Below are 18,739 nucleotides of genomic sequence, written 5' to 3'. Positions count from 1 at the left end.
AAGGAATGTGCAGGGCCTATGAGAGCTCAAAACACGGCCTAGGATCTTCTGGAGGATGAAGAAAGGTTTTCGTGAGGAAATGACATGAAGGAATTCATAAGAGGAGAAGAGTATTCCAAGAAGTAGGAACAGCATGTGCCAAGGCCCTGAGGTGCAGGAACAAACCAGCCTTGCTGTATTAAAAGAAAGCCATGTGTCTGGATCCCAAAGAGTGAGGGGGAACTGCAATCAAACTGATTTTGGAGAAGGAGACTATAGTCACATCATGCTGGGCCTTGTTGGCTAAGCTTGGTCTTGATCAACCGGAAAACCATTTGAAAGCTTTTAGGCAGGAGAAAGACATGGTCCAATAAGCATTTTTCTACAACCTCGCTGGCTGCACAGTGGGAGTGCAGGGGCTTTAAGGATACTATCAGGGGACAATCCACTGAGGTCCTCCGCAGGCAGAGAGAGAGATATTCATTGCCTGCACAAGGAGAATGGTGGGAGAGACAGGAAACAGAAGAGGGAATCAAGAAGCATTAAGGAAGTAGAGTCAGCCAAGCTTGGTCATGGATTTAAATTCAGGAGATTAAGATGGGTCATGGGTGGCTCAGTTGGTTCAGCGGCTGCCTTCGGCTCAGGTCATGATTCCAGGATCCTGGGATCGAGCCCCACAGCAGGCTCCTTGCTCAGCGGGGAGCCTGCTTCTCCCCTGCCTGCTGGTCCTCCTGCTTGTGCTTGCTCTCTCCCTCCCTCCCTCTCTCTCTGTGTCAAATAAATAAATAAAATCTTAGAAAAAAAAAAAAAAAGATGGGTCATGGGTGACTCCTACTTGGCTTCTGGATGATGCCCATCATTCTTTTGTTCATTTGCTAGGAAAAAGGAAGAAGAAAAAAAAAAGACAAGCTATCCGAGCTCAGGCACCAAACACAGAGCGCAGTATCTCTCTTCTTTTTGGCAGCCAGGCTGGTTCTAAGTTAGTACCCAGCTCCCCGGTATTCAAGTCCTCAGTGCCCTTGGCTGAAAAGGGTCTATCACCAAAAAATTAAAAAGAAGCCCATAGTCTACATCAGACGGGGGATAAATGAGCTTCTGATCCAGATGACTTCTGTTTCAACTCCACTATTGTGGCACTTAGCTGGTCACACCTACAAAGAAATCAGCAAACTGGGTGACTCATTAGGATTTTCTTTTCAAGAAAGCAAAGCACCTAAATAAAGAGCCTCACATTTAGCATACAATACCGAGAAGTCATCTGAGCAGGGCGGCAGCAATTTGGGAGAACTTCAAGTGTGGCATTTAGGTTTGAGAGGGGAAGTTAGAAATCAGAGAACAGATCTGCACAAACAAAAAGCTTTTATAATAGCCTGTCCTGGATAAGACAGTAATGAGAGGACAAAGAGAACAGCCATCCTCCTCTTAATGCCAAGGAAACCTAGGGAAGTGACTTCTTAAAAAGGAGCAGGTGAAAAGAAGAATTTTAGTGTCATCAAGAGTGACTGTTCTTCCTCTTTGCTAGAAATAGCTGAAAAAGTCCAAATCACTCACAAGGCCCTTAGCAAGGAGCTGCTTATAAATGAGCTTGAAACCAAACGGTGCTGTATAGATTCTTCCAGGCTCTTCTAAGAATCCTGATGGACTTTATTCACCTGGAGACCATCTGTTCACAGTCATAGAAGGTTAGGATATCTGTAGTTTATTCGTTTTGTATGCGAATCCATCATAAACCCAATTCCTTTCCTTGACCATACGTTATTTAAAAAAAAGAAAAAGAAAGTCTTTCTAAGCCTTAAATGCCTTATGCCTGTGTTTCCAAACCAGAGAATGTGCACTATGGAGGGAGGGCTGTGGGGGATGCATGCTACCCTATGCCAAGTAGGGGCAGGAAATAACAGATTTTTTTCTGTCTACCTTTCATAGGAATTAAGTTCAAATAATTTTATTTTTTTAAGATTTACTTATTTATTAGAGGGAGAGAGAGCGCACACAAGAGCACAAGTGGGAGGAGGAGCAGAGGGAGAGAGTCCCGAGCAGACTCCCCATTGAGCAAGGAAACTGAGCAGGGAAGACTCGATCTCAGGACCCTGAGATCACGACCTGAGCCAAAATCAAAGATTCCGATGCTTAACCAACTAAGCCACCGAGGCACCCCAAGTTCAAATAATTTTAAATTGAAGCAACAATGACTTCCATAGTCTAAAAGGCAAACTCCAACTGAACTTTTAAGATAAAGCACAAGGTTTCAAATACATTTCATTCTTGTGATTTCTCCACCACCACCTCGAACAAAGCCCCCAGACTCCCCATGGGGATAGGCAGGTAGAGGCTAACACACACCCCCCCCCAATTAGGCATGGTGGGCACAGAGCCTTGGGTCCCACAAGTGCTTTTCAAAGCTGTCAGTAATGTCATACTAATTTTTAAATAAGAAGAAAACAATTAACTCTTAAGTAGAAGAAAATGTTTTAAGATATAATATTAATGTAATTGGCTTTATGCCAAAACAGTTGTAAAATCTAATTTTAAAATTTTTTTATGGACTCAGGTGACCAGAAAGGAAAAAATGCCTAGGACCCACAAGAGTCCTACTGTCCTGGGAGAGTCCTGGGTCCCTCCCTAAGGTAAACCTCAGAACAAAAGTGACAGCTGATGTAGGAAAGATGTTCAGGTTCGGAGCCGACAGCCAAGAAAGAATTCTTGAGACGTCTTTGGTGCAAAAAGGAGGCTTCACTGAAGCACAGGACAGGACCCGTGGGCAGAAAGAGCTGCAAGGGGGTCATGAGGCGTGGCCCATTCTATACTTTCAAGTTGGGAGGGGGTTCAGGATCGTGAAAATCTCTAAAGAATTTTGAAAGCAAGATTTCCACGACCGTGAAGGGGCTAGCTATTGTTAGGAAAAGGTCATTTATTACTGTCTAATAAAAATCTTAGTCATGAGACCCTCCCGATGTATATCACTGGGTCAGATGCATGGGGAATGATTGCCAACATGTATCTTGGGGGAGGGGGTATAGAGATAAACGAAGTTTCCAAAGAAATTTTTTTATATGTTAAAGAAGACTGACAGGATCCTGAAGGTCAGGAAAATGCTGAGCTCCGATTGCCTTTTGCCCTCAGCAAGATATTAACGTTGAGGCAGCTGAGTTCCTAGAGGAATGTCACTCTGCCTGTTTCAAGGACTTGTCAGTGGGCTGTAGGTAGTAAGGAAATTTAATTTTTCTTTTTGCCTTTGTTTCCCACAACGACAATGGTATGTTTTAAAATATGGTGATCCAAACATAACGGTGATTTGGTGCGACAGTGGCAAGCATTTTTAATTTGAAAAGTATGTACTATGTTTTAAGCTCTGGTCAAAAATGGTGGGTTTCCTACTGATAGTAGCAATAAAGTTTCCTTTCTGGGAAGTTAGAATTTTTGAATTCTGGTCTGATTGCTTACTTCCATTTTTAAATCCTATACGATAATGTTTTTCAGAATTAGTGGGTCGAACAGTTAAGATAGGAAGAAATATTTTTGGTTGGGACAAAGCATGTCTCACTAGCACATGAAATGATCCTGCATAATAGCTCTTGCATTATACAAATGGAGGCAGAAAACTGATACAGATTCCCCACAAGAATGAGATGTTCACATAGAAATGAGGTCAGCAAGTCCAGTCTGACCAGCTGGGATAACTTTACAAGGGTCAGACAGCCCTGGGGCATAAACTCATCACTCTGGGGTCTGGAGGAAGCCGACTCCTGATTCCCAAGAGGCAGCATCACACAATTAAATTGTTTACCCTTGCTCAACACAAATTTGACACGTTTTCCAAAAACCACCTTCTGGGGTTCTGTCAAAATGGATGATGGAAAGTCAGAATAATTTTCTGGCCCAGAATGCCTAGCATTCCAATAATCCATTCTATTTCTGTCCTGTTTTGGATGTAGAGAAGGATATTTTCCTCAGTAATATTTGAAATCAATCCATTCTTGCATGCTTTACTGCCCCCCACCCCAAGCATAGATCCCCTGTTGAATCGGAAGAAGGCAGTTGAATCGGAAGAAGGCAGTGGCATCCAGGAGCTTCTAAAAGTAGTATCCTAAAGCTTCTTTTTTTTTTTCTTGTATGTCATGGAGTTCTCAACTCAGAGAGAAGGAACTTACCTACTCCCAAAGCAAGAAGGCCTTATATTATTTTTAATGGCCAATGAAATTTTTCCCAGGTTGCTGGAAGAAAGCTGCCCAAAGAAAAATATTCTCTGTATTTCTCATGAACATCCAGGCTACAAAATAAATAAGACACAGAATACAACATTATCACAAACATTTTTTTAAGATTTTATTTATTTGAGAGAGAGAGCGTGACCAGGGAGGAGGGACAGAGGCAGAGGAAAAAGCAGACTCCTCGATGAGCAGGCAGTCTGACATGGGGCTCGATCCCAGGACCCCAGGATCATGATCTGAGCTGAAGGCAGACACTACCCAGGTGTCCCTATTACAAACATTTCTGGAAAGGGTAAATAAGATTCTCAATTGGTTCATTCAACCTTGCCAATATTTGCTATACCATCATCCTTACCTAGTATTTTCATAAAATATTGTCGCTGGTAATAAGCAGAATTGGGATTTGAACTCAGGTCTGCTTAGGCCTAAACTCCTGATCTTACCCCCTACATTAGAACAGTGCCTGGAACAAAGCTGCTAGTCAATATATATTTTTGAATCTGAATCTAGATTAGGAAGTGGGCTGCTTGATCCAGGATTCTGAGGTATTTTCTGGAGCTCCTTTACAGCTAATCTCAACTCCCAGCATGAAAAGGTTCGTTAAAACCTCTGATAGGGGGGCGCCTGGGTGGCACAGCGGTTAGGCGTCTGCCTTCGGCTCAGGGCGTGATCCCGGTGTTAAGGGATCGAGCCCCACATCAGGCTCCTCTGCTGTGAGCCTGCTTCTTCCTCTCCCATTCCCCCTGCTTGTGTTCCCTCTCTCGCTGGCTGTCTCTATCTCTGTCAAATAAATAATAAATAAATCTTTAAAAAAAAAAAAAAAAAAAAAAAAAAACTTTAAAAAAAAAAAAAAAAAAAAAAAAAAAAAAAAACCTCTGATAGGATTCGAGGACCACATCTGATAATGCCTTAACTCAAATATTCTTTCAGGTTAATTTTACTCCTTATTGAAATTCAATTAGGATGAGAAAAAATAACTATTACAATTAAGTAAGCAAAAAGAAGTAAGAGATTTCCATGCAGAAAGATTAAAGTTCTGTTGCTTTAAAGAAAGGAATGACCAAAGAAACTCAATCATTTAACCGGATTCCAGATCACAGAGTGTACTGCACATACACAAAACTAGCTAACTTGGGTTTTTGGTTTTTTTTTTTTTTTGAGTACTCATTTCATTCTCGAAACTCCTCTAAATGCATTTCACGAATTATCTCACTTAATCATTGTGAGGTAGGTATTATTACCATTCCTATTGTTCAGCAGAATAAACCACAGTGGAGAGAGGCGAAGCAATTAACTCCATGTCAAACAGCCAATAAGTGGCAGAGACAAGATTCTGGACCCAATGGACCTAATGCGAAAGCGTGTGCACTTAACCGCTTTGCTCTGTTGCTTCCTATAATAATAACTACTACTTACTGGACACTTCAATGTGTCCCATATATCCTTTATACACATTATCTCATTTACTATTCCCAGGAACCACAGGCTTGTATGTACAAGCGTGTATATGAATGCATGCAGATACAGAAATAGGCTTGTGTGAATAACCCCATCTTTTATCCCATCACTGTAAATCATTTGACCAATCTTTCAACCCTTGAAAGAAAGTCATCTTAGATATACTACGATTAATAACATGAAGAACTCATACAAAAATTGCATTATGTATCATCTTTCTCAAATTTCCATTAGGTGTTTTAGGTGAATCTTCATTGCAAGATCTCAAGTTGAACAGAATTCATGTACTCTCATGTTCTTGTTCTGTTTTTTTTTTTATTTTAATATGAAATATAATAGCACCAAAGGAAGTTCTGCAATATCTTAAAGGACAGAGTTTTAAGACTATCAGAGTTTTAGGACTCTCATTGAACTTAAAAAAGTTCAGAGGAAAGTCTCCAATGCATAGTAGCAGCCAAATGCCTCATGTCTGTATGTACAGTCCACTAAGTATTACAAGACTCCATCATGTGTCCTGGTGATTGCCAGAGCTAAGAAGATCTGCCTTCTCCTCTTCACTTACTCAAGTGTGTGATTTATCTCTGTGGGGTGTGACAAGCCAATGAGCACTGGGCATCAAGGCCTTCCCCTCATCCTCTCACTCCCCAGAAAAACAGTCCATTCCAGGCACCAGCCCACCCTGAATCTTACACCTTCTCTTTAATTAGGAAACGTGTTTCACCTAATCAAGTGATCTCTAGTTCTCATGGCCAATGAAGTGGCCTAAGTTCATGCTTCCCAAATTTAAATGTGTATATAAATCACCTGGAGAATTTTGTTAAAAAGCAGGTCCTGATTCAGTGGGTCTGGGAGGGCCTCAGATTCGGCATTTCTAACTCTCTCCCAGGTGGTGACCACCACACTGCTGGACAGCAGACCACAGCTGGAACAGCAAGGCTCTAGTAAATAGGCAAATGCAAAAAATAAAGGTCTGTGCTTCTGTTTTTGAGAGGTTCATCTTGGGTTCAAATCTAGAGGGATCTATACAATTTTCCATTATCTTCACGTGGCATTAAAAACTCTGGACAATCCTTAGATCTATTCACTTTTTTAGCCACAAGACTCCTCAAAGTTATCTCACTCCGAGTAGGGAGGGAGACCATTATCCCAGACTAAAGTTAAAGGCATCCCTTCTGTCGCTTGCCACGTGTCCTCTTATCTTCATTTATCCAGAGAGTAAGCAACTAATGACTTCAAAATGGTGGATCCGTGACACAGATGTGTTTAATACTCAGCTTCTCTACCTCAGACTACTTTGGATGCAAGGGTTGGTGCCACTATGTAAATAAGGGACCATTTTACTGTATAGCTTAATGAACCAAGTACAGGCAGCACAAATTCCTTGGAGAAAATGCTTTAACACTGAATAACAACTTGTGATTAGCATATCAATAGGAACAAATAAACAGTAGTTTTAAGATACCTGAGGGTACTTAAGGACAGAGGTTTTTTTCAACAAACTTCTTAAAACTTCTGTTTGTACTCCTAAACTACTTGGTTAATTCTTCTTAGACACTTTAAAAGGTCAAGTTCAGCCCAGGTCTCCTGTCTGAAAATTAATAAGGTTTCAATGTACTCAGAAATGCAGAAGTGGTGTCAAGGTTACTTGATTAACCCAAGGCAAAGAAACTTCTAGAATAGCAACATATTTTGGCTAGGTTTCTACCTATCCTCTTAAGTGTGGTATTTTAAAGAACATTTATTTCAACATATTGGCAGAATTACTATGTCACTTGCAAGAAACAGGATAAGTCTTTTACTGTTTTTAACTGGTCAGAGAGGAGCCATAGAGCATGTGGACAATGATGAAGGGAAAATAGCTGGTCAGTGTGGCTTCTCCACTTTTAAACGGGATCCTAAGAACTAGAGACAGCAGTTCTCCATTAAACCAGAAATGTTTAAATGTTCTGATCACTGAACATTTGCGTTAAGCAGTCAGCCCCACCATGCTTTCATCCTTCCAAGAACTGTATCTGCTTAAATCTTTGATGTCAAAAGGTTTGCAGACGGCTCACCTCTAGACCGCTCCACTTACTGTCCGTGTGACCTAGGGCAAGTCAAACTTTCTAAGATTCAGATTCTTTATCCGTGGAGCAGAGATAATAAGTAGTAAGTATCTATCTTCCTCATGACGTGGTGGAACAGAGGCTTTCGTACAATGGGCAGAAGTACTATTTATATACTCTGTACATATGTGTTTGCCCATCGATACTGCTTCTACTATTAGAAGAGTGGGGTTCAGTCTTTGAGCTTTAAAAAGACACATGAACCATGAGAACAGTCAAGAACTACCACCAAACTCCATAGTAAATCAGTGAATCTCCTGGGCACAGAGAGGATCCAAGGTAAAAAATTTAAAGAGATTGTTCCTTCACAAACTATGGGAAGAGTTCTGAATGGTGCTTAACTTCCTAGGTTCAGGTCTAGAAGGATAGTAGCATGTGACCTCAGAGTGACCGTCTATAGCACACAAGCCCACAGGGCTGTGTTCTGCCTTAAGTCAGCTCTTAGGCTTAGGTGTTTCATTGTGATGTCTAGGCCTTCATCTGAGCCAAGCTGATGTTTGTTATTTCTTACAACTTTTATCTGGAGGATCTTTGTAAATAACCTCTACCCTCCAAATCCACCAAAAAGTGTATGTTAGTATGAAGTGCCATTATTCTACCAAAATCAGCCTTTTTAGGCCACATTTGTATCTTAGGGTGACACTGCAGCACCAGGAAAAGAAGTGCCCTCGACTGCTACTTCCTCTTAGGGAAAAATCTAATTTGAATAATGCATATAACTCAGTCAACAAGAACACCAAATGGAAACATATACCCTTCTATATTTCTTCTTTCTTTTTGTTTTTAAACTAATATTCAGTACAACACACGTAATTGCCTCCACTCTATCCCAAAACACTGACTGTGAAGAAGGGATTCTTCTCCCCCATATTTACTTTGGAAATAGACACAAGCCATAGAGAAGTCATTTGATCTCACATGCCCACACACCCGTCGCACCTCGGCTGATCAGCTCCCTGAGCTGTGTTCCTCGAGGAAATCTGGAAAGAAGACCTCTCAGCTTTAAGCAGGACCTCAGAGAGCCGATAGGGCAGCTCTAGCAGAGCTCTGTGAACGAAGACTGTAGGCCTAGGGGTTGTGCGTGTCACACCCTGCCTGAGCAGCAAGGTCCTGAGTAAGACGGTGAAACCTCTGGGTGTTTATGTTCTCACTCAGCAGTGGGTATCATAATCACAACTAATCTCCAGCTTTGCTTGTTAGAATTACAACATAATGACCACAGACTTGGAAATGCAAAGATGTTCCCCAGAAGAAGATTATCTGCAAATCATATATCCACTAATGGGTTAATAACCAAAATATATAAAGAACTCCTACAACTCAGTAACACCAAAAAAATCCAATTAAAAAATGGGCAGGGGATCTATGAGTAGACATTTTTCCAAAGAAGACAGACAGATGGCCACAGGCACATAAAAAGAAGCTCAACATCACTAATCATCAGGAAGATGCAACTCAAAACCACAATGAGATATCGCCTTATACCTGTCAGAACGGCTATTATCAAAAAGACAAGAAATAACAAGTGTTGACAAGGATGAGAAGAAAAGGGAGCCCTCATGCACTGTTGGTGGCAATGTAAATTGGTGCAGCCACTATGGAAAACAGTGTGAAGATTCCTTAAAAAATTAAAAATAGAACTCTCCTATGATCTGGCAATTCCATTACTGGGTATCGATCCAAAGAAAACAAAAACACTAATTGGAAAAGATATATACACCCCTACATTCATTACAGCATTATTTACAATAGCCAAGATATGAAAGCAACCTGTGTCCACTGATGGGTGAATGGATAAAAAAGATGTGATATGTATGTATATATATACATAAACATGCAAATATATATATATATGGCCTTGTATACAAATATCAAATCACTGTTGTACACCTAAAAGTAATATATGTCAGCTATAATAAATAAATAACAAATTAAAAATAAAATTAAAAAGGAATATGTGAAAAAAATTAACTTAAAAAACCAAACAGAGATGCTCCCTAGAGACTACTGTACAGAATAAGGAGTCCCTTCAACACTGAGATGCAGATGACAGAATGCTGGGGTATGAGGTTAAGTGGTGAGTGGGGTGTGATGGGAAACCTACTTACTTTTAGGTATTAACAATATATAGATTTGAACAAGGATTAACACTACAATGCACAGTATTAAAGCCAAATTTCAAAGAGCACACTTAACCACGGTGTTACTCATCAACTTAACCAGAAATTCATAAATCTGTGCTTCTGGACTGAAGATCAATATTCCGCACAAGGCTTTTTGTTTTGGAGGCTGCTATTTTGTTTTGGGTTTTGTTGGTAGACTGTTTTCTTGTTTCTAGTTTGTGTTTTCCCCCCATCCCTTACCAACACTGGTTTCTTGGCCACATCTTAAATTTATAACATATTTACTCAGATGATTAACTGTAGGCATTAGTCTTGTTCAAGCAAGTCTTGTCCTGAGCAACAGACAAACCGGAGACCCAAGGAGGAAAGCAGCCACAGCTCCTCCTCGGTCATGGGCTCACCTCACCCCATTTCCCCAGTAAAGCTGGGGTTAGCTGGAGGGCTGGGTGCCAAGCATCCTCTCCTGTGAGCCCTCCCACAGGGGCATATTCACATGTGGAGGGGAGCAGTTTGGGTGAGTAGCTTCCATGATAAGTTTCTTCAGAGAATGAAAGGTTTTGAAAGTTTTGAAGTATCTCTCAAAGTGCTTAAGTGGGTACAAATGGTAGGACAAAATGTACCGACCATTTAGGTAACAAAACATTCCTCTTCTGCCAAAATCGCCAGAAAGGTTAGCTGAGGGAAATCAGGATCAGCTTAATTTGAAACTCGTTTTACGAGAATCTACAATTGGGTCTCTCCTGGCTGGCTCACTGGGAAGAGCCCGAGAGTCTTGATCTCAGGGTTCATGAGTTTGAACCCCATGCTGGGTGTAGAGATGTAGATGGATGGATGGATAGATAGATGGATAGATAGACAAGCAAATACAAACAAACCTTAAAAAGAGAGAATATCTGCTATCAAGTCTGCCTCCATTCAAAGAAAAGGACACAGTGCCCTGTGTTTTCACTAGACTTCACTGTTTTGACACATTACTAAGAGAAAGAATGAGATCGACATGGGTAAAACTTGCCATTGAATCATCTGATAATAGCTTTTAGAGGCACTGCTAGTGTCCTGGGTCATGTGTGCTACATACCTACAATGTGTAGGGAAAAAAGAGTGAATACTATGGTCCTTAATGGCAACAGAAATCGAGAATTTGTACACAGGCATTTCCGACTTGCATTCATGATAAATTATCCAGTAAATAGTCTGCAACCTCATCATGTAGCCAGGTCAGAAATTCTGTCCTGACATAGTGAAGAGAAGGGCCATATGCACCCCAATGTTCATAGCAGCATTATCCACAATAGCTAAATCGTGGAAGGAGCCGAGATGCCCTTCAACAGATGACTGGATTAAGAAGCTGTGGTCCATATATACAATGGAATATTACTCAGCTATCAGAAAGAACGAATTCTCATCATTTGCTGCAACATGGACGGCACTGGAGGAGATAATGCTAAGTGAAATAAGTCAAGCAGAGAAAGACAATTATCATATGGTTTCTCTCATCTATGCAACATAAGAACTAGGATGATCAGTAGGGGAAGAAAGGGATAAAGAAAGGGGGGGTAATCAGAAGGGGGAATGAAACATGAGAGACTATGGACTATGAGAAGCAAACTGAAGACTTTAGAGGGGAGGGGGGTGGGGGATTGGGACAGACTGGTGATGGGTAGTGAGGAGGGCACGTATTGCATGGTGCACTGGGTGTTATACGCAACTAATGAAGCATCGAACTTTGCATTGGAATCCGGGGATGTACTGTATGGTGACTAACATAATATAATAATAAAATTAAATTAAATTAAAAAAAAAAAGAAATTCTGTCCTGAGCAACAGATCAACCAGAAACAATAAACCAGAAATTCTTTCCTATCATCTTCTGTCTCATTATTGCTCGCAGTCCCCAACCCCCAACACACAAACCTAGGTCCCCTGAGAGGGGGAAATATAAAAGCTAAGAGTAAGCCCTTTGTCACAGTGCCACGCCAGGTTACAGCTACCTGGCTTTCTTTCTGCCCAGGATCAAGAAGAGTACGGATTATGCACCTGGCAAATATTTGCATGGTCTCCAGAGCAGTTAGAGTCATCCATTTGCTCACAAAACTATATAACTACAGCTTGAGAGAATAAATCAATTCAATTCAGCAAACATTTAGCAAGCTCCAGTCTGATTGCAGTCTTTTGCAAAGAAAAAAAAAAAAAGCACCTGGCTATTGGAACTGATTTTTGAAGAAGTCCAGAAATATGCTATTCTCTCCACTCTCCCACCAAAAAACAAATCATGAGAAAAGAAGCAACCAATTCCCTCAAATGATCAGCACAGCAGCATTTCATATTGTAAATGTAATAAGCGTAAAGCCTGTCAATTCCTTTTTGTAGATGGAAAAGAATCCCCTTCTTATCTTTCTGGGAAAATAGCAATTTTGTTTGTTGTATAAAAAAACAGTGTCTCCGCTTGCTAAGAAATTAGTGATTAATTACCCAGCCATTGATCATGCGTTGGTATTTTGGATATAAAGATGAGAAGAACTACATATTGAAATAAGTCATGACACCATTGCTTTAGGTTATAAATTCAGACTTGTCGGGGATCTACTTAAAATGAATTCTAAACATGCAATGCCAGGGAAGGGCAAAACCAATCCCTGCCAAACATTTCAAGGGATTTAGGCTTCTTGACCACAAGCCAGGCTCTATCGCCTACTTGGTGATATTAGGAAAGTCATGTGTAAGCTCTGAGATCCCAAGTGCTCCATCTGTAAAATAGGGATATCCATACCTCTGTTATCCCATTTGTTGGGGAACTGTAAAGGTCAAGTGAAATAATGAGTATGAAGATTGTAGGAAAATGGTTACAACCATCAGTACTGATGTTTAACTTCACAGTCCCAAAGACAAGGCAGAAGGAAAACCTAAGAAAACTCATATACATAAGTATATGTACTACTGGATAGCAGGGTCTTTGCAAGTTTAGATGAGCTGTGGCCCCTTTTGTTTTCCCACATGGACACTTTTAGAATTATGTCCATGAAGCTAGTTTTAGGAAGAAGGGAAAACATTTTCTCCTTATCCTATTTTTGTTACATTGCATAGTAGGTGGAGACTTTTTATTTGACTTATCAGTATTTAAGCTGCTGTTGGCTATTAAATTATTATTATATAAATTTTCCTGGATTAAACACTTGAGAGTAAGCAAAAAATGACACATATTTCACTAAGACAGAGCCTTCCAAACTCAGCAAAATATAGGAGTGGTATGTTTTTTGTTTGTTTTTGTTTTTTGCCATCTACTCTGCATTGGCACTAGAGAAAAAGTAAGGTAATGTTCTGGACCTTAAAGAGCTCAGAGTTTAGGGTGGAAACAATCAGACCATTACAAAACTGTGAGGTCAGTGCAGTGAAGAGGTCAGCAGGTGTCACAGGGTACGGAGAAGGGGAGTGAGCCTGAGTCAAGTGTTCAGGAAGTAGGATAGCTAGCACGAATAAGTAGAAAGCATGAGAGCCGAGCAACGAGATAGTACTAAAGCACACGGTGAGTCAGGATGGGCCAAGGATGAGGCTCGAGGGAGAGGCAGAGATCCCATCACGAAGGACCTGGGAATGGGGGATGTAGAACTAAGTGTGGGGCCACCATGTGGATTGATGCAGGGCGGGGAGTATCAGGTGAGTGTCGCACTGATGAAGGAATAGCTACGTGAAGGGGACCCCAACAGTCCTCCACCCAGAACACTCTGCTGTTGTGTGAAATACTGCATTTACTATGAAGAAAGAAATTTCCTGGGGTGCCTGGGTGGCTCAGTTAGGGAAGCATCTGTCTTTGGCTCAGGTCATGATCCCCTGGGATCCCATAGGGAGCCTGCTTCTCCCTCTCCCTCTGCCCCTGCTTGGGCGCTCTCTCTCTCTCTTTGTCAAATAAACAAATAAATAAAAAGAAAGAAAAGAAAAAAGAAATTTACTGCTAAAAAGTAAAATATTTGATACATCTAAAAGTAAAAGGGAACCTCATTCATAAAACTGTAGTAAATACAACCACAGCCTAGAACATGTGAGTAGAGAAAACATTAACTGCACTCTTTTAGGAATCATACAAAATGCTTGTACATTTTTATGGACCTTGACCTCTACTTCCATCTCAACCCTGTTTTTTAAAAGAAAGACCAGAGGCCTGGGGGAGGAAGGGAAATATGGAATGAGGAGTTACTGCTGAATGAGTGCTGAGTTCCCGTGAGGGACAGTGAAAAGTTCTGGATTTGGGTGGTGCCGATGGGTACACGGCAGCGTGAATGTACTTGCTGTTACTGCACGGTATTCTGTGCTTGTGTATTTTACCACAATAAATAAGACAGAGAGAAGCAAAACTAAAAAGTAGCAAGATTTCTAGTCAATTCAGCTAGAAGCCTCATACTGTTTTCCTGAATGTGGTGCACAGACCACAACTCAATTGCTCAAGAAATACTTTAAAGAAGGGTGTCACCTGGAACATGCTAGTGGCCTGTGAAAGACTGTATATCCTAGCGGCTGAATTATATAACTAGGGCAAGTTTTTTAAAATAATCGAGCATCTTCCCCCTAAAGGAGACTGAGCTCTTCACATCATCTGGTTCATAACTCTTCCGTACAGCCTAGGAAGATGATATTGTTATTATCCCCATATTATGGCGGTAGCTATTTGGTATTTATTAAGAGTTTTCAGTGAGCCAGCTGCTCTCCTTTGTTATAGATATGAACAACAACAAAAAATACAAGTTCTGTCATTGCCTTAGAAGGTAAGCTACAGGACCCAAATCAGAAGCAATGCCCAAGGCCACAGCACTGGGCAGAAGGAGTAGCATGCAGCCTGACTTGGAGGCCCCGGAAAGGCTCTGTTCCCCTGTTCTGAATTCTCACCACCAAGCAGGGCTCCAACGTAGAAAAGAGTATGTATTTGCTTGTCAAGCTGCAAATACTTATTTTTGCACATGCAAAATGTCCAAGTAGATTTAATAAAATTACATTTGAGGTTAAACCACAGAGATAAGAAATTCAATCTCAGGGCTCCAATTAATTAACTGGTTAATAAGAATTGGTTATTCTTTTTCAAAAGGGTCACAAATGTTTCCCATGTACAAAATAGTTAAAACTGCACAGCTCTAAATTCTGTGCCTGTAATCCTGGCAGAGTTTTATTTTACAGGTGACAAATAACCCAAAATAATGGTAATTATGCACAGTAAGTATCAGCTGCTTAATTACTTGAGACTGCCTTATAATCACCAAGTCATTAAGGGTGTTATGAGATCGAAAAACTACAAGTCACCAGGGTGTTGTGCATCAAGTTATCCGGCAATTCACTGATATGAGATGAAATGGAAGTATTTTGAACTAAAACAATCTAAACACTTCCAACGGAAGGTGGGCACACACGTGACAAGCCTATAATAGACGCTTATTATAAAGGCTGATGCTGAATAAATGAATAAGCGAGACAAACAAAACCCGAAGACAGAGGTAAGAGTGGCAGAGACTCCTTCTCAAAAGCAAAGACACCAAGAAGAGCCCCTGTATCACCTGAGAATCAATACCTTAGTCCAGTGGCTCTCAGTTCTGGCTGCCTATTAGAAGCACCTGGGAAGTTCCAGCAGCTAACTCTACCCAATCATACACCAAACCAATGAAAACCAAGTCTCTAGAGAAGGGCCCAGGTCTATCTAGTTTTTCAAAGGTATCCAGATGATTACTACAAACAGTGAGGGCTGAGAACCACTAGTAGCAACAAGAAATCCCACATCATCCACTGTGGCAAGTTGTGGTAGCCACTCTGGAGGTCCCGCCACCTAGCAGGGAAAAAGACCTTTCCTTTTGACATGGGGCACACAGGCGCTCATGAAGGTCTTCCCTCTGTGCTCACGTGGCAGCCATCTAATTCATTACACCCGACAGATCAGAGTACGAGGTGCCTTGGTCTCGAGCCAAGTTAGATGCAAACAACATGGCGATCTATGAGGATGAAGAGCTTATCCAGACAACACGTTTCAAGGGTAAATGATTCACTCTCGTGTCCCCTAAAGTTCCAGAGAGCTACAAGCAATTCTTCTTTCCCCTAATCATCTATCTTTTCGTCACAAATTACTGGACGTTGGGGGGTTTTTTTAATCCTAAAAATCAACTACAGTATCTAATTGGCAATTAAATCATCAAATACCTTATAAGAAGTATTGTGAACTGGATTTAATATAAATAATGCAATTCTGAGCATACATAAATACCAAGAAATCAAAGATAGAAGGGGAAGCACAAGGCTATCTATGTTTCTGACCTCATCTTCTATGAATGCCTCTTTCAGGTCATAAAATTTATAAAAATAAGACCATGGAAAGAACTGGTAAGCTAGGCTCCACGGGCACGTGTGTTTGGGAAGAAGCAAAGGTTGCTGAGTGCCTACTGTGCGTCAGGCACCGCGCTGAGGTCTTCCAGACATGTTACACCTCAAGCTCCTTAACAGCCCTCCACCGCACTATTACTAACAGATGAAGAAATCCAGATGCAGAGAGTCGGCTATCTTCACACACCAGAACGAGGCAGAACCAGGCTGGAAATCCAGCTCAGTCCTGCTCCAAACCTCTTTTTACTACACTCCTCTCCACTTAATAAAATGCTAAGTTACACTCCAAGACGTGCAAATGCCAAGGCCTCCAGGCTTCTTCCATATCCCCCTTCCATAGTCCAGTCGCGTCTCCACTCTGCCTGGGCAGCATTACTGCTCCAGACTCTACACTCCCACTGTCTCTGCCCACCAATTTTAAGAGTTTTGCTATCTTGTCTTATCCTTAAAGAAGTGATTCTCACTGGGGATAACTGTGCTCCCCGGGAAATATTCGGCAATGTCGGGAGAAATTTCTGATTGTCATGACTTTGAAGTGCTACTGAAAGCTCATGGATAGAGGCCGGGGCTGCTGCGAAACACCCTACCATGCACAGGACAGCCCCCCGCCCCCCCACCCCGCCCAGCAAAGAGTTAGCCCTCCCAAAATGCCAACAGCTCCAAGATGGAGAAGCCCTGCACTTGAGCGATAATGTGGTTTAATACACAGTGCTTTAGTTTCTTCCCCTACAAAATCATGAGGCGTAACTAAGACAATATACAGGAAAACTTGGAGCGCACAGTAAGCACTCAGAGTCCTAATGAGATCATCTGATTGCATGCTTCTATAAAGTAGGAACCCCCTCTGTTGGCTCTACAGTCTTCCCACACAGAGCACAGGGCTTTTTTCTTTGGCACCCAACAACTGTTGAAATAATGCATTCCTTGTATTGGAAATTCTTGATTAAAAAAAACAAATGCCACTATTATCTAAGAAACACAACATTCTCCCCATACTCCTTACCAAAAGAGAAGTGAATAATATAATTCACGATTCATCAGAACAGACTCTGAAAGCTACACTGCATCCTGAGTGTATCAGGTAGTCACCTCCATATCAAAACTATCGATGAGCTCACTATTAAAATGCTTTGTCTTACTGTAACAGAAGGCTCATCAGGAGATCCCACTAAACAGACTTGAGGAGATCTCATGCAGCAGGCTCAGATTCTCCTATCTATACCAAGGCGGTTTGACCATATTGATTCTCAGGTCTTGAGTTGAATTATTCAGGACAACCTTAAACTGTAATCACAACGTGTCAAATAAAAACACCAAAAGTTTAATCGCTCAGTGAGTACATCAAAACTGGTTGGCATCATATCTCAGGTCAGGATCTTTATGTTTTTGACTTCTCAGTTGATGTAAGTTGGAGTCAGCATGGAAATCCTAAAGTAAATGATTACAAAACGCATTAGGATTACCATTCACTCAAGTGGCCCTACAACAGGATAATCCACACTCATTTTTGCAGTTTCTGGAGACATGTCCCCAAGGCCATAAATATCAGAATGAATCCACACGCTTAATAAAAGTGCAGATTCCTGGACCCCACCCCAGACCTACTGAATCAAAATTTCAGAGATTGAGCCTAGCAACCTATATTTTTAATAATTTCCCAAATATTTGTTTTGCACACTAGAGTTTAAGAACCTCTGCCAGGAGACTGAAACCCCAGACAATGGATTTGCGTCATTTTGTGAATGTCCAGCATGGGCCTGGCTTTTATAGATTATCAACAATTCATTTAACATTAAATCCACACCCACTTCCCACCATAAAATATAAGTAGGGCATTTTGTTGGTTATTTTGTGCAAATATGCATTTCTGAAATAAGCAGACTAATATTTTAGGGGAAATGCTGACAAACTGGAAATGAACATAAAAAGAATGATCAAGGAAAACAAAGCTCAATTCTGGGCCCCACAATTGTCAGCATCTACTGTGCACCAGACTAGGGATACAATGGTGGTTAGACATACTAGGCTCTACCCTGATTTTTCCTTTATTTATGCATTCAAATTGTTTACTATGTACTCAAAGAAGCAAGATGATTTCAGAGAGTGGCAATGCCATGAAGACAATAAAACAAGCTGATGTAATAGAGAAAGTCTGTGGGGGAAGGAGGTAGAGGTAATGGCTGTCTGTATTAGATACAAGGACGAAAAGCGGTTTCCTTGAGGAGGTCACATCTGAACTGAGACCTGAAGGAGAAGGAGCCAGTCACGAGAGGGTTGGGGGGAAGCGTGCTAGACAGAGGAAACTATTGCTATAAAGACCTGGAGTTAAGAACAAGGTTCTCATGAAATTATAGGAATTAAATCAGAAATCAGATCATATATACAAAAGGTTTTGCAAAACCGAAAACTATTTAAAAGTATAAAGTATTATTTTTAAGGGCACCTGGGTGCCTCAGTCTGTTAAGCATGCAACTCTTGATTTCAGCTCAGGTCATGATCAAATGGGTCATGGGTC

At 41.1% G+C, this 18,739-nt stretch overlaps 1 protein-coding gene across 10 annotated transcripts in view; it reads right to left on the bottom strand.

Annotated features, from left to right (window-relative positions):
* Positions 1-18,739, bottom strand: part of TNIK (TRAF2 and NCK interacting kinase) — a 375,612-nt gene that overhangs the window by 273,731 nt on the left and 83,142 nt on the right. The window lies entirely within an intron of this gene.

Source organism: Ailuropoda melanoleuca, chromosome 1, assembly GCF_002007445.2.
Source record: "Ailuropoda melanoleuca isolate Jingjing chromosome 1, ASM200744v2, whole genome shotgun sequence".
NCBI lineage: Eukaryota > Metazoa > Chordata > Mammalia > Carnivora > Ursidae > Ailuropoda > Ailuropoda melanoleuca.
This window is presented reverse-complemented; position numbering and strand designations above follow the sequence as displayed.